Genomic DNA, 15,380 nt, shown 5'->3' with positions numbered 1-15,380 from the left:
TGATTGGATAGTTGAATGGTGAGGAGTGGGTGGATGAAATATTTCAAGAATCGATCACAATGAATAAATAATTTTGGCTATGAGGAGCAAATGGTCTCAATGCACTGACCAAAGGGAGGTGCGCTGGTTTTCATCTTAGGTTCGGCACTAAAATGTCATTCTCGAATGTTGCCCAACACTACCACTGCCAATCCTTGTGAAACATCCGGTGCCCTGATGTATGTAACACAGCGCCCTGATGTATGTAACACAGCGCACTGATTTAGCACCGCAAAGATTTTAATGCAAAGCATTAGGCTTTGATCTAAAATGGAACAGAGAAGGATAGAACTATGTTGTTGAGAAACTGCTCAACGTGAAACCAGAAAGAAAACACTGCCTCAATCCCGGCTTCGATTTCACTGCATTGTGTGAACCCGAGCAATTACTTTTTTTATAGTGCCTCCTTTTTCTTCATACTGACATGAGAGCATCTTGAAATTCATCAGGTTGGGGTGTGCAATGCACAAATGCAAACAACTCTAATGTTACATCTACAGTAACATCCTTGGCCGTATATAGCGCAAAAGACAGCTAACAGAGTGCAGCAGAGGCAAGAAAAGAGACTACACAAGTCCCACAGTCCGTCCTCCACAAACCATCCAGCGTCTGACTTGTAAACAAAGAAGCCCGAGCCCAGGAGTAAGGGGGAGGGCACAGAGGAGCACCAGGAAGCGAGGAGGATTCGAACAGAACAAAGGGGAGGCATATGTGGCAGCCTCAGAACGTGGGTTCTTTTGGTGGGGGGCGGCATCAATGCACAGCGGGTATACCATGAATTACGGGTTCAGAGAAGGGGAGTCACGAGGTAGGTGGGGGGGGGGCAGTCGCACAGGGACAGCTGGCAGAAAACGAAGTGGAGCCCTCGTGGGAGAAGGAAAGGGACAATGGGAAGTGGGGGTATGTAAGGGGGAGCAGCGAGGAGAGCAGAAACAAGAGCAAGCACACACCACCGAAAAGGCAGCGTCGTTTTCGGATTCGGGGGCGTGTTTTGCTGTTGTCTCCTCCCTGAGACTTTTCGCAAAAACCACGCCCCCGATCCGAAAAGGACGGGGCCTGATCGGAGTGACTGACCTCTTCTCCAGTGGCTGGCCAACATTTACGAGGCCAGCCAATGGAGAACAGGGGAGAAGAGGGGCTGGATCAAGCCCCTCTTCTCCAAGTCATTAAATCTCCGACTTCCGGTTCTGCCTTTCGGCAGACCGGTAGTCCTCGACCTAAAAACAGTAAAAATCGCATCCCTTTTCGACCATAAGCTCCTCGTTTTTTTTTCTTCAACCAACTGCTTGTGGAAAAACTGCAAGCTTACAAACTGCAAAATAAGCAAGCTAAATGTAAGAAGCAACATATGCACGGTCTTTATATTATGCTGGTTGGTGGTGGGTATTAGCTTATTCGTGCAGTTTCAGTTAACAGTTCCCATGACTGAGAATACTTTCCCAAATGTTCCCTCTAACTGTTCGGAAATGGAGTCTGTTTGCCCTGATTAAAAGCTGTCAGACCCTCTTCTCTGCACATCAACGACAATTCCATGAGTGATCACTTACACCTCAGGTGTGCGGCCACCGAAGCGGTGGACTACAACTACAGTAATCACAGGTTGCAGTGAGTAGGAATTACTGACCATTACACTTCTCTACTTAATTTAGTAAAGAAGTGTTTCTCTATTTTTTTGCATTTAGAATTAGAAACTATCCCAAGGCTGTCAGCATATGGACACATTTGTGTTTGAGCTTGGGGATATGGCAATGCACTGTGAGAAGGTGAATTAACACCATCCTCTGTATCCAGCTGTGCAGTGGTGGGATAGTGAGAAGGACAGGCAGAGTGCCGGGAAGACATAATCTGCCTCAGGAGAAGGGACAAAGGCTCCTAAACGCTAACTGTTATTACCACCATATTAAGATGCTTGAATTTCATAAGGACAGACAATGCAATTGATGCATATCATCATTGCTCTATAGCTTACTCCATCCTCTTAAATCCAAGGTGAGATGTAAACTACTAATAGGCACATCAGATCGTGTTCTGGGCTCCAGACTAACACGGATTCTGAGCCAGTGATCCTAAAATAAAATTTAGATCCAGTAGTCAACTGTAAATGGGCTCTCAACTCCCTGATCCCTTGTTAATGTGACCATATTTTGTTTGATTATTTGATATACTCAAGAGAAAGTGAAAACCAACCAATACAAATACTGATTTATGAACATTTTCTCCGAACTCCTATACTGTGACAGCCAGAGAAAGCAGCATGGTGCATGACTAGATACGAACTTATAAGAACAGAATTGCATGCGAAATTCCTTACAGACTGTTTGAACAATAATATAATCCCAGTGGGACTACAGGTACGGAATATTCCAGTCATCTTTGTAGATGATGAGTACTTCAAAGTAGGTTTTAGCTTCGTTTCAAATAAATGCTCACGAAGCTGGATGGTCCTCAGTATCGAAACAGCTCTAAAACACATAGATAAGTTGAAAGCGGAAATAGCAGATTTGGAAAAACAAATTCTAGAAGACACCTCGGTCACAAATGCTCGAGAATTCCTAAAGAAATTAGAGACCATTATTTTGAATTTTCAGAGAAACAACATATTAAAGAAAACTGAAAAATTACAAAAAGATATTAAGAACTGTTCGAGAGAACGTACCTATCCATTTTTGAAAAAAGACTTTTTTCAACAAAATCCTAATCCATCCAATTGGATACCTAAACATACTACCTTTTCAGACACAGGTTCTTCAAGTTCTGAAGAAACTAATAGTCGTGAAGGTACTTCCAATTATAGATACGGAAGAGGGCATAATCAGCAATCTTCATCTCCTTTTTTAGGAAGGGGCCCCCACCCACAGAGAGGCAGAACTCGCCACACCAGGAGAGGGTGGTTCAGGAATCAATATACTCCAGGATTCCGACAGACCAGGAACACATACTACGAGTGGTAGAACCAAGGGCACAGGACGGTCCTTCTATAATGGTGAATTCTAATCCCCAAAACCTTGAAGTAGTTCCCATTTTCAATCTATCTAATCATGAATTAAGTACAAAAGAGATTGAGCTACTAAGCCATGGGTTATCATATGTTCCTACCAACAGAAATGATATGTTTACAACACAGGTCGAACTACATAAGTTTTTTAGGGCGATTCGCCTGAAGTACATGTTTAGTAAAACCCCATTTGTAACACAGTATAGTGTTACAGGTTTACGATGTCCCTCGACCTTCTATCCATCTACGAACCTGATGCCCAAGGAGTTGGTTACTTTTGAAAATGTAGTTTTGATGGAGATAGAACAAATGTTCAAAAACAAACATTGCGTGAAATATAATTTCACGAAAGAGGAACATCTAACATTGAAAACCCTTGCCAGCAGGGACGACATCATTATCAAACCTGCTGACAAGGGAGGGAGCATCATCATACAAGACAAGTCTGATTATGACTCTGAGGTTCTAAGTCAACTGAATAATACTATCCACTATGTCAAATTGACAAAAGATCCCACAGATAGGATTAGAAAAGAGATCCTTGATCTTACAAAGAATGGACGAGACAATTTATGGTTGAGTCCTAAAGAATTCGACTATTTAAATAAAAGTGATTTTTCCATACCAGCGTTTTATACGCTACCGAAAATCCATAAACATGATAAAAAAAAACCCGGAAGACCCATTGTGGCGGGCTGTCAATCCATTTTACAACCACTGGCTGAATATGTAGACTTTTTCATCAAACCATTTGTAGTGTTAACAAAATCTTACACCAGGGACAGTACACACGTGATTGGTGCAGTAGAAGGACAAGCATTCAATAAACAACAAAATATCCTTGTTACGATGGATATAGAAAGCTTGTATACCAATATACCCAAGGAGAGGCCCTAAATGTGATTAATACTACACTAGAACACAGATTGCGCCCCCACCAAGTACCATCGGACTTCATCACTAAATGCGCAAGAATTGCACTAGAAGAGAATTACTTTCTTTTCAATGGCGACTACTATGGTCAAGTCAAGGGAGTCGCCATGGGAGCAATTTTTGCTCCTGATATAGCGAACCTGTAAGTGGCCGCCTTTGAGGAAGAAGTGATTTACAATAACAACCCTTTTGAGAACGAGATAAAAAAGTATCTTAGATACATCGATGATGTATTCTTGTTATGGGAGGGATCAGTTGCTAGACTACATGAGTTCCATACATGGCTTAATCGACAGAATAACCATCTAAAATTTACTTTAGAGTATGACGAACAAGCAATAAATTTCTTAGACTTGAGGATAGGAAACGATGAAGGTAGACTATCCACTAGTCTATTTACAAAACCCACTGCAAGGAATACATTGCTTAAGTACACCAGTCATCATCCTCGTAATTTACGAGATAACCTCCCGTTTGGACAATTTCTTCGGATCAAACGAAACTGTACTAGACGGGAGGATTATTTCAGAGAAGCCAAAATATTACAAACTAAATTGGCGATGAGGGGCTACCCTTATAGATTAATCAAACGCTCTCTCAAAAGGGCCTGGTACTACGACAGGGAGGCACTTTTACAGACTAAGGATGACCCAGTAACCACACAAGAAACCATCACGTGTGTAACAACATTCGGAACCGAATCCAATTCAATAAAGAAGATTGTGACAAAAAACTGGCATTTGATCCAGAAGGTAGAACCACAGTTGGCAATACCTCGTTTTGCATTCAAGAGGGCTAGAAACCTGAGGGACTCTCTTGTGAGGGCATATAAAGAACCAGTTCCTGCTACCTTGACAAACCTATGGGGATTACCACCCTTAATGGGTCATTACCCTTGCGGACATTGTGTAGCCTGCCCTACAACTTCGGTGGTAAAATCTTGTGTCATAAATGGTAAGGAATGGATATTGCGACAGCATACAAATTGTCTTACCAAGAATGTGATTTATTGCATAGAATGCCCCTGTGCTCTATATTATATTGGTAAAACAACACAAGAGATTAAAAAGCGTATAATCCAACATCAATCACGCATTAGATGTAAAGTGGTCACAGCACCCTTGGTGGAACATTATATGACAAAAGAACATACTCACTCAGAAATGAAATGGTTTGTGTTAGAGACTGTAAAAAACACAAAACGTAGACAAAATGTGGATCGATCACTTACATTGAAGGAAAACAGGTGGATTTGGTCTGCTAAAACAGTAGAGAGGGGATTCAATTCGTACATTGAATGGCAAACTCTGGCAACATTGTGAACTATATAGCCATCTAGGTTTTGGTGTTGAGCTATACAGGCCTTAGTTTCTGTACAGAGTTTTTAGTGGGCCAGGATTACTTTTGCATTATTATTTTTGCATTTCTGGGCTCATTGTTTGAGAGTTTATGAGAGTTTTTTGAGTTTTCTATCGTTACGGTTAGATTGGCCACATGGTGTATAAACTGTTTTACTAAATGTTAGGCTGACCCGTTGGACACTGGACATTGTAATTTTGAAAGTGCTGTCCCATTTAGTTTTAGACTTTCTAACTTAAGAGTGATAGAAAAACCATTGGGACTTTTTGGCTGACATGTTCCAATTGTTACTGGTTTTTCTACTTTGATATATCGTAGCGATAGTCTTAAAAAACGGACATGTTTAATTGTTGCCATCATCCGTTAATATGGGGTAATGTTTAAGCGGTAAACCCCTATTACCAATTTTTCGTCAATATTTGGTTATGACAGATTTTATTCTTATCCTATGGCTATATGTAATGAGGACTACACTCCAAGATGGCCGATCCATTCCCGTTAATCGGTGGCTATCTTTTGGAGTCTATGACGCTACCTGTTAAATAACTAGCTTCCGCCCTGACCCGAGCTTGTTGCTCGGACTTGTTTGACGAGTGGAACCAGAGAAGCCGACTGGGTGGTTTAAGAGGTAAACTGGACATGCTATATAGAAGTCTATGGCTGCTAGGAATATAGTGAGACGAGTCTTAGTTGACCGTTTGATTTTTTGACTTTGTTGCTTTTGGTTACTTTCAGAGTACAGAAGTACAGACGAAAGCAGCTGCTTCTTTGTAAGTAAACGGCTGTTTGTAGTGGTATTTAATTGTTGTGTTTCTTGTTCTGGTGATTGGGATTGTAGACTTTGTTCCCTCGTTTTTATTTTTGGTTGTCTTTTAAATTTAGTGCTTCCTTGAAAAACGAGACAATCTAATGAGAGTGAGATCTCTATTGAAGGAGTAAGTGTTTAAAAGTTTTTTAACATTTTTGCACTACAGGGTGTTTTCTGAAGGTAGAAGTGTGGCACTATTAGTTATGTATGGCTTACACTTATATTGTACACTGGTGGCTATATAGTTCTTGGGGATTGAGTACTTCTACACCCGTTCTGGTGATGTAAATGGCACACACCTGCTGACCTGTCTTCCTTCGGTGTACTGACATTACTTTAAGTAGAACTCAGATGTTGTTGGAAATTATGTGTTATTTATTATACGTATGTATTTCTATATTAGATACATGGTGCAACTTTGGTCCTGATGATGGTCTCGGTGGATAACCTTACAGATAAGGAGACCGAAACATCGACGCTATGACACTGTTTTGACGCAAATAAATTTCATTTGATGTCAATATACATTACAATTGTTGAAATCAATGGTTTGTGTTATATGACCAACTGTGGATGGTACATATTGGAGAGAAAAGTGTCAATAACTACTGCTGATGTTTCATATTGAGACAGTAGTTTGTGTTGCCAATGTTCAAATTTGATTTGTATATTCCGTATGTTTTTGCATGAAATCAATGAAAACATTCAAAAAACAAAAAAAGATTAATTTCAGATAAAAGCAAATACAAAAGAATGAATTGTGGCTTTCTTGTATTTTTCTTTCTGTATCTGAGTTTTTTGTAAATTAGGTTCACTACGGTGACTATTGAATTGATTAACAGAAGTTGAATAAATCCTCAAGGATTATTATTGTGATATAGATACGAGCTGTGGCATTTTCTTCCAGTCTATGACATGTGGGATAGTGAGGGTGGAGCATTAAAGATTCCTTATGAAGTAACTTTTTACTAATCTTAAATAACAAAGCATCGATTGCAACTAGCAAATTTATTTAAATTAGTTTATATTCTGCTATCCTATTGTGAATAAATGCTGGTACCTATGGAAAATGGAAGAAACAACAGCTGATGTACCTTTTGCCCAAATTGTAACAGTGAGTTCAATTAAACCAGTAGATTTGTGCAAAGTGGATTGGAAGGCAATGATGATTTTGGCAAAGCTAGTTAGTGGCATGTCCAGCAGAGCCAAAAAAGCCACTCCTACACTAGAAGTAATATTATTGGACATTTTGAAAATTACCTATAATATCTTTAAATATGTTTTTTTTTAAATGTGTTTTAAGTCCAATGTTTTAAATAAAATGCAAGTATATATGTATTTTGTTTTAACTGACTCCAGGTTTTCCAGCAACTAGACAGTGGCCACACCAGAATTGTTTTGACACCTTGTTTCCCTTCCTATCAAGTGTGCCCCCAAAATGTTATATGTAAATCCAGCTGACCTGTCAATCAGTATTTGACATTCAAGCAAGATGTGACACTGTAAGGTCAAAATGTATGCTCACAGTCCCCACCCTGCATATTCTGAGAGGTCAGAGAAGTCATCTTTGCCCGTGCAGGTCAGCTTTTTGTTTGCTCCTGGGAGGCATTTCACACCTTTTCAAATGCTGACCAATGGCTGGAATAAGTTTGAGAGCCAATGAAATTAGCCTCTAGGAATTTTAGCCAGGGAAAGGAAACCTTCTAAACATTCATTTTCCTTAATATTTATTAAAGAATGTGACTTCACCATTGAATTGGATTTTTTAAAATAACTATTAAGTTAGTTCTTCAATTATTTTTCTAGTTGGTCCCATTCCAGATATACAATATTAGGATTTTAAGCTCTACTCTGGTTTCCTACATTGGGTAGATATAGGCCTGCCACTGTGAAAAATAGTGTTCGGGTGCTCGTCAATGTAAGGACGTTACCATTAAATTTCTAGATGTCCTACTTTAAAATACCGTGACCCTGCCTTGTGGGCCACAAAGGCCTACATGGGGTGACTTATTAATATGTAAAAGCAAGGTTTTGACCTGTCAAAGGGTTTATTTTGATAGGTCGAATTGCTGTTTTCATACACCTCTACAGTAAGGCTACTATGGTAGGCCTGAAGCCATGTTTGCACTGCCACTGTAGTGGATGGCACAATTGGTGCTCCATTACACCAGCAACATTTAACTTGCAGGCACTGGGTACATTCTGAACCATACACTATGGATTTTTAGTTAGGTTAAATATACCAATTAGTAATATTCGACCATGTTTAAAGGTGGAGTACAGGCACTTTGCCACTAGTTAACAAGGTTAAAGCACACAGAATTCTGAAAACAGCAAAAATATAGAGTCCATAAAAAGGCAAGAAATACGGGGTGACCACGTAGTAAATTTGGATTTTCCACAGCAGGTGTGCACTTATATGCACGGGATTTCTAACTGGGCTTAAAAATCAGGATGGGAGGGGCAGGGAAGAGGCTGCCTCATGCTGCCAGCCAAAGTATTCTCAGACACTGAATCCACAGATCAATCACCAACCAGATGTATCCATAGGTATAAATGTATGGCATTCCTGTCCCACAATAGTCCTAGCTGGCCTAAGAGCAACACGCTGACAGCACTTGTCCCACCACTAGCCCTACTACAAAAACCGTCCGGATAGCTAGTTCCCCAGATAAATGTTACATAACAGGGGACATGAGGCATATTTTAACAAAATTACAATTTAGTTGAAAATTGTCTCTTGACTCGTCCTGCATCTTGGCACGTTCACTGTTGTAGAGATTTCGAATGTACACTGGGTGACATTATGTTGATGCTCAAGCACTGGCAAAGCAAACAGCTCTGACTTTCAAGTGAAACAGCCTCCTCACTAATGAAGACATTCTACTTATTAGCAAGGCCTATTTTCTTTGCCAGTGCATTTAAAAAACAACAACTCACACGGTAGTGGTTTAAAACGAAAACGTTGCAAAATGTGTTACTTTAAAGTAAAGTGATGAACTTCTGCAAAACGTTTGTAATGCAAATATTTTTAATCTTGTTTTTCCTACTTATGAAATTGAAACTGTGCAATCATGCATTTGTCCCATTTTCTGACATTATGTGAGGCTGTCAAAGGAGGCTCAATAAAGAATGAGCTACAATGGCATACTGCAAGGAACCAACACCATGCAGTATGATTTTGCTTTCCATTTGTATGGGCCAATGGTTAACAGTTAACATTTAACCATCACATGGACCGACCCTGTTCTCAGTAATTGGTACAGTATAACACAACATTTATTTTAAGGTGCCATCTTTGCTGTACTTTATACATACAACTAAAGATGTGCGAAAATATAAGATCTAAAATGCATTAAAGCGTGGTGAAAAACAGACTGAAAAACCTAAATTCACAAATTTGTACTTACATTTAATAAATAGAGCAGAATCAGTCGAGCTTAACAATGGGCTCAGGACTCACTAGCCATTTATGCAACCGTGCAAAGGCTTTACGCGCTCACTTTACACCATACTAGCATAGCGAACTGTAAATGTGTTGCTACAGCAGCATTGTGCATGAAAATGTATTGCTCACAATACACGTAGCTTCAAGGAAGATGTTGGCTGCATCAGCTAATGTTATGATTCAGATCCATTTCTCAGACCTTTATCAACTGCTCCTGGCCTTGCATGTTGTCCAGGTGGGTAAAGACGCATTGCTCAGGATAACAGAATGTGACTGTAATGAAGTGTTTACAAATTACTTAACGACTGCGGAACAGGTATAACTTAGCAATTTAATGCAAGCCCCACATACTTTTGACGACTGTGGCAACTTTATCTCAAGTTATTCTTATTTGGTGCAATTTTAGATCTTACATGGGTGTTATACCAACTGCCGTCCCACCCAAGTATTACTGTTGTGAAGATGTATGAATATTATGGAGTCAGTAGTACCTCCTTCTGGGAGAATTGGAGAGATGCATTCGAAGCCTACTTAGAAGTGAGAGGTGATGAACTATTTGCAACCAGCTATAAATATGTGTTGTTGAGACATATTTTAGGTGAGAAAGGTACGAATTACCAAAACCAGATGGCCAGGAGTGCTGAAGATGTGGATGAGGAGGACGATTCATTTGTGTAAGTCATGCATGCACTCGAGGAAAACTATAAGGCTAAAACAAATGTGTTAGTGGAGCAGCCAAAGTATTTCTGAAGGGAACAACCTGGAGAAATATTAGACAGTACATAAGTTTTAGGTATTCTTGATTACACATGCAAATTCAGAGATTTCCATGAGGAGATTAGTAGAGATCCGCTTATTAATAGAGCTAATAATCTAAAAAATTGAGAGAAAAGTTTAAGTGTTAAAGATCCTCCACTGAACTAAGTTATTCAAATTGTAAAAAGATTGGAGAAAACTTCAAGATTGAAGAAGATTCTGAATCAAAAGAACAAGACCAGTGGGTGTTAGCACGATTAACATGTCCAAGAGCAACAAAAAGGGTGAGCTCGAGAAGAGCAAGGATAAATTCAAAGCTAGTGAGCAAGAAGCTATTGCGAGCAGAATAAGAGGTTAACATTGTGAAAGCATAAGACGTGTTGTGATAGCCAATGACTCCTACTATTAGGGTTATGTGCTTCAAATGTAATAAGACAGGGCATTTTTCAAGAGCGTGCAGAGCTCACAATGCAAAAACTAAGTGTGAATACAGTCAAAGAGGAAAAAGTATGAAAGCACTGAGGATGATGAGGTATTAGTATGCGTAAAAGAGCATGAAAATTCACCCGCCATAATTGTACTACTGAAGTGAATGGTGTATATTTAGATATGTGGGTGGACTTGTGCTCACCTTTCACTGTACCGATGAGTGTACATTTAATCATTTGTTGGGTGTAAAGTTAAAAAGTATGAATATGAGTCCTGAAGAATATTGTGGAGAAAAATTGACAATTATTTGCTGTTTTGAAACGAACTTCAAGTTCAATGGGTGTGAGGTCTGTAGAACATTATGAAGCATATGTATCAAATACAGTTATTGCGATTCTCAAATAGCGATTTTTAGGGAATCGCTATTTGAGAATCGCAAAACGGGATATAATAAAAATGTTGCAAATATTTTGCGATTCCTTGGCATTCCTTAATTGCGATTCGCAAATTGCGAATCGCAATTAAGGAATACCTTCCCATTCATTCTTATGGGCTAGGAGGCCCATAGGAATGAATTGGAAGACATTCTCAATTTGCGATTCGCAATTGGAGAATCGCAAAATGAGAATGCAATTTCAAGGGTGCCAGGGTGTCAAAAGGACACCCTGTTGCACCCCTGAAATATGTATGTGTGCACATGTGGCGCACATACATGCCCTAAGGGCATGTATGTGCGCCACATGACACTTTGAAAAATGCAAAAAAGTGAATTTTTCAAAGAAATCGCAAATTACCACCAACTTGAAGTTGGTGGTAATTTGCGATTTCTTAAGGCCAAATCGCACTTTTTCTGTGCTTCATACGTTGCATTTAAGGAATCGCAATTTGCGATTCCTTAATCGCAAAATAGAGAATTGCAAATTTTGCGATTCTCTAATTTGCGATGCCCTTTTGGGATGATACATCCCAAAAGGCCTTTTCCCGTTTGCAAACGGGCCGATTCAGAGAATCGGTTTGTTTGCAAATGGGAAAAGGGCTTGATACATATGCCACTATATGTGGTCCTGGTTAGAAAGAACGGATTGAAAAGAACAATGGAAATTGTGGTCCTTTTTGGCTGAACTTCCACTTCAGCTGTATTTCAGAAGCAGATGCAAAAGTGGTCTGAGGGCTGGCCCTAGGTGAAGCATTTCCACAAGGATATCCTTATCTGGGATAGGAATCAAGAAAAGCATTGTGTTAAGGAAAGTGTTGGGGGGTTTAAGTGGAGCTGGATTGACCTTGAGGATTGACAGTGCCAATCTGTGATTAATTAAGTCATACTATTGGGTATTAGGCCATACTATTTAAGGGGATGGCCTAAGGCCCACAATGGAGTTAGTGAAGGTCAGTGAAGAAGAGCTGGGTCTGCAAGTTTATGGCTCACTTCTCAGACACGACCAGGGATCCGAGTGAATTAATGAAGAACAATGCCAATTTTCAATGGATGGGTAGTTCTAAAGAGGCTTTTCAAAAGATAAAGAGGTGTTAAGTGGAGTCAGTGAACTTTAAACCCTATAAGACTACTGTTATTGATGCCAATGTATAAAGCCTCAAAGTCATGTTGAAAAAGGAAAAGGGAGTAGTGAAACAGTGGTGGTGTTCGCATCACAAACATTCGGAGGGGCATGAAGCTCATATAGTACTACTGAGAAAGAGGCACTTGCTTGATGGTGAGTGGTCACAAATTTTAAGACATTTCGGGATGGTGAGTGGTCAAGCATTTTAAAACAGTTGGTTTTCTCTATGAAGGATGGAGGTAAAGCCACTCTCTGTTTGGCTAAATTGATATATTATCTTCAGGAGTTAACTTATAATTTAACGTATGTGCTTGGCTGCAAGAATATCAGTGTCAATTCAATGTTCATGGATTGCCAATAGTTATAGTGAAGAAGTGGATTTTGACCAAGAAGACTGGTCGATGGCAAGGGCCAGATGATGTTGCAAGGGATCTATTAGTGTGGTGGAATGGAAGACAAGTACAGAACAGGACAAAGAGATTAAGGAGGTCAAACCAAAGGAAAGGAAACGTTGTTGATCAACTATAAAGTAGTGGGGCAGGAGTTAGCAGTGCTGAAAGGCAATCTATTTTAAGGCAATAAGCTAATGGTACCGAAAACTGTGAGGTTAAGATATTGAACTGTTGCAAGATGGTCATTTTGGCATGTCAGGTATGAAGACAAAATATTAGAAACAATCCTTAGCACACGTCGATCATCAAAATACGGTACGGTTTGAAGGTATGAAGACAGATGGCTGCACAAAGTACCAAGAACTTAAATAATTTGTGAAGGTTGCGCTTGACAACACAACACTGTGTACCTGGTAAACATACACAGAGAGCAGACAATTGCAGAAAATATACACACACAAACAAACGTAAGCTCACAGCAAAATATATCCATAGCGACAAGACTACAGTGAAGGTAGAGATGCACACGCTTAGTCATAATAAAGAAATAAACATGCAGATGCGACCATCAAAAAGTTATTTACACGCCAGTATGGTCATAGTAAATACACATACTGACTTGTGTTTATGTCACAGAAGAGAAAAACATAGCTATAAGTTCAGAATAAACATAAACACCCAGGAGTGAGGATCCAGTGTTAAGTTACTGGCAGTTGTATAGCGCAGTGATTTTACTGTGGTGTAGTATCCTAGTTATTCCCGTTCCCTCTATGTCTGAGCTGGTGTTTGAAATGCTAGAAGTGAATGATGTAATAGAGTGCTGGGGAAACAAAACCATTTGTTGAAGGAAGCTGATGGGTTTCCTTACCTGGCCTTCACGTCACTGAGCGTGCATGACCAGAAGTCCTGTGTGCATAAATGTTATGAATAGTCTTTGTGAGTTGGCACACGCGAGTTTGATGGACTTGCAAGTCTTGGACTATTGGGCAACAGTGTTGTGAAATATTAGTCACAACTAGTTGTTGTCATCTTTCTTTGTCTGAAATGACGTGTGGAGAGCCTCATGTCTTGACTGTAGCAGAGATTCTGTGACTGATATTTGTTGTTGGTGTCTTTGTGCTTGCTCTGCAGATTGTTGTTGGGTACACGTTTTAGCCAGACATGTTGGACACTGAGTAATTGTGAATGATTGTACTTCACCTGCAAAGGAATGGCTTTTCTTTGTGTTGTTTGTAAGAAAAGGAGGTGTTTAGTATTCTGGTTGTCCCCAGTCCCTGCATGTCTGAGCTGGTGTCTGGAACGCTAAGAGTGAATGATATAATAGAATGTTGGTGTGTGCTGTTGAGTAAAAGCTGGGAGATAGGGAGTTCGAGGGAGATGGAGTCCTGAAGGACCTATCTTCTCTATTCTAACATGAAATGAAGAACTCATCTTCTACCCGAGTGCCCCAAGGCTCTTATATGAAGACCTGTCATATATGACTACAATAAGTAGTCACAAAATATAAGGTACCAGTGGACCGACATACACTCAGTTGTGAAGTGACAGTAACATCATACACCCAACTGAGCAATAGCTATCGAGATAGGTTTTATAGACTAACAATTTGGCAGGTTTTCCTGAAAGATTAAATTAAGTGATTTGACCACAAATTTTTGCTGAGCCGAGGCTAGTTTCCAAATTCCTAAACCAGAGCCCTGTGGTGCCTCTAATGTACTCCTGTGATCGTTTGCTAACTGTTCTCATGTAATGTGCCCTGATGCCTCCGGACCATGTCGCGCTATACAAAATAGATAAAATAACCGTTAGGCTACTCTTGCCCCCAGCTTTTCATGACAGTAGTGATGTATGTATAAATAACAATGATCTCTGAGTAACATACCTAAATTCCAGTAGATAAATCTATTTTACAGTGCGCCGATCGCTCCTCTCAGGCCACTGCGGAACGCTGGAGTGACAGCAAAACTATACTTACTTCCCGTCCCTGCTGTAGGATGACCAAGCTACTGCAACAGTCAGACAAGGTACAAGAAACAGCAATCACAAACTTACTTCCGGTCCCAGCTCACCAGGATGACCCAGCGCCTTCTGCAGCCTAGCTTGGGTTACAAAATGCAGCCAATCAAAAAGGTCTGTTTTGACACCGCCCAATCAGCAGTTTCATAGGACTGTCCTCGTGGTTAGTAAATATTGCACGCGGAAGTACAGCGAGCAGGTTCAACCCACCTTTATGGCATTTAAAACGACAAGAGATTATTAGCGATGTCTTATTTTCCTGCCCTAATTTCCTATTTTCTCCAATTTGGTGGATGTTTCGTTCACACCCACCTCGCTGTTTGCTTAGTGATCTCACAGTTTTCTTTTCACGTTGGTGGGTCATCACAAATGCAGTTTTAACGTCCGGTGTAGCGTGAAACGGGTCTACCTCTGTTAACGCGAAGCAAACTTCGTGTTTAGTAAATCTATTTCTTTTGATTCGAACCTGGGGGCGTTAGCAATGACATGTCTCTGGTTTAACATGGCTCTGAGATTAACCGCCCAGTTCCCCGCAGTGACGCAAACTCGACGCTTAAAAGAGTCGGAAGAACTAATCAGAGCGTGAAACATCTTTCACAAAGATGGCTCCTTGACTTAACTATGTTGATGTAACAAAGACCACGAA

The 15,380-nt window shown here is 40.1% G+C and overlaps 1 protein-coding gene across 3 annotated transcripts in view; it reads right to left on the bottom strand.

Annotated features, from left to right (window-relative positions):
* Positions 1-14,825, bottom strand: part of RNF181 (ring finger protein 181) — a 31,691-nt gene extending 16,866 nt beyond the window's left edge. The window contains exon 1 of one of the 3 annotated variants that reach the window (XM_085635208.1): positions 14,771-14,825. The gene's annotated coding sequence lies outside the window, so the exon portion shown is untranslated. Of the gene's footprint in view, positions 1-14,600 lie in introns of all 3 variants that reach the window. The other 2 variants (XM_085635206.1, XM_085635207.1) reach the window with 2 other exon arrangements.
* Between the last annotated feature and the right edge of the window lie 555 nt (positions 14,826-15,380).

Source organism: Triturus cristatus, chromosome 11, assembly GCF_964204655.1.
Source record: "Triturus cristatus chromosome 11, aTriCri1.1, whole genome shotgun sequence".
In the NCBI taxonomy this organism is placed as follows: domain Eukaryota; kingdom Metazoa; phylum Chordata; class Amphibia; order Caudata; family Salamandridae; genus Triturus; species Triturus cristatus.
This window is presented reverse-complemented; position numbering and strand designations above follow the sequence as displayed.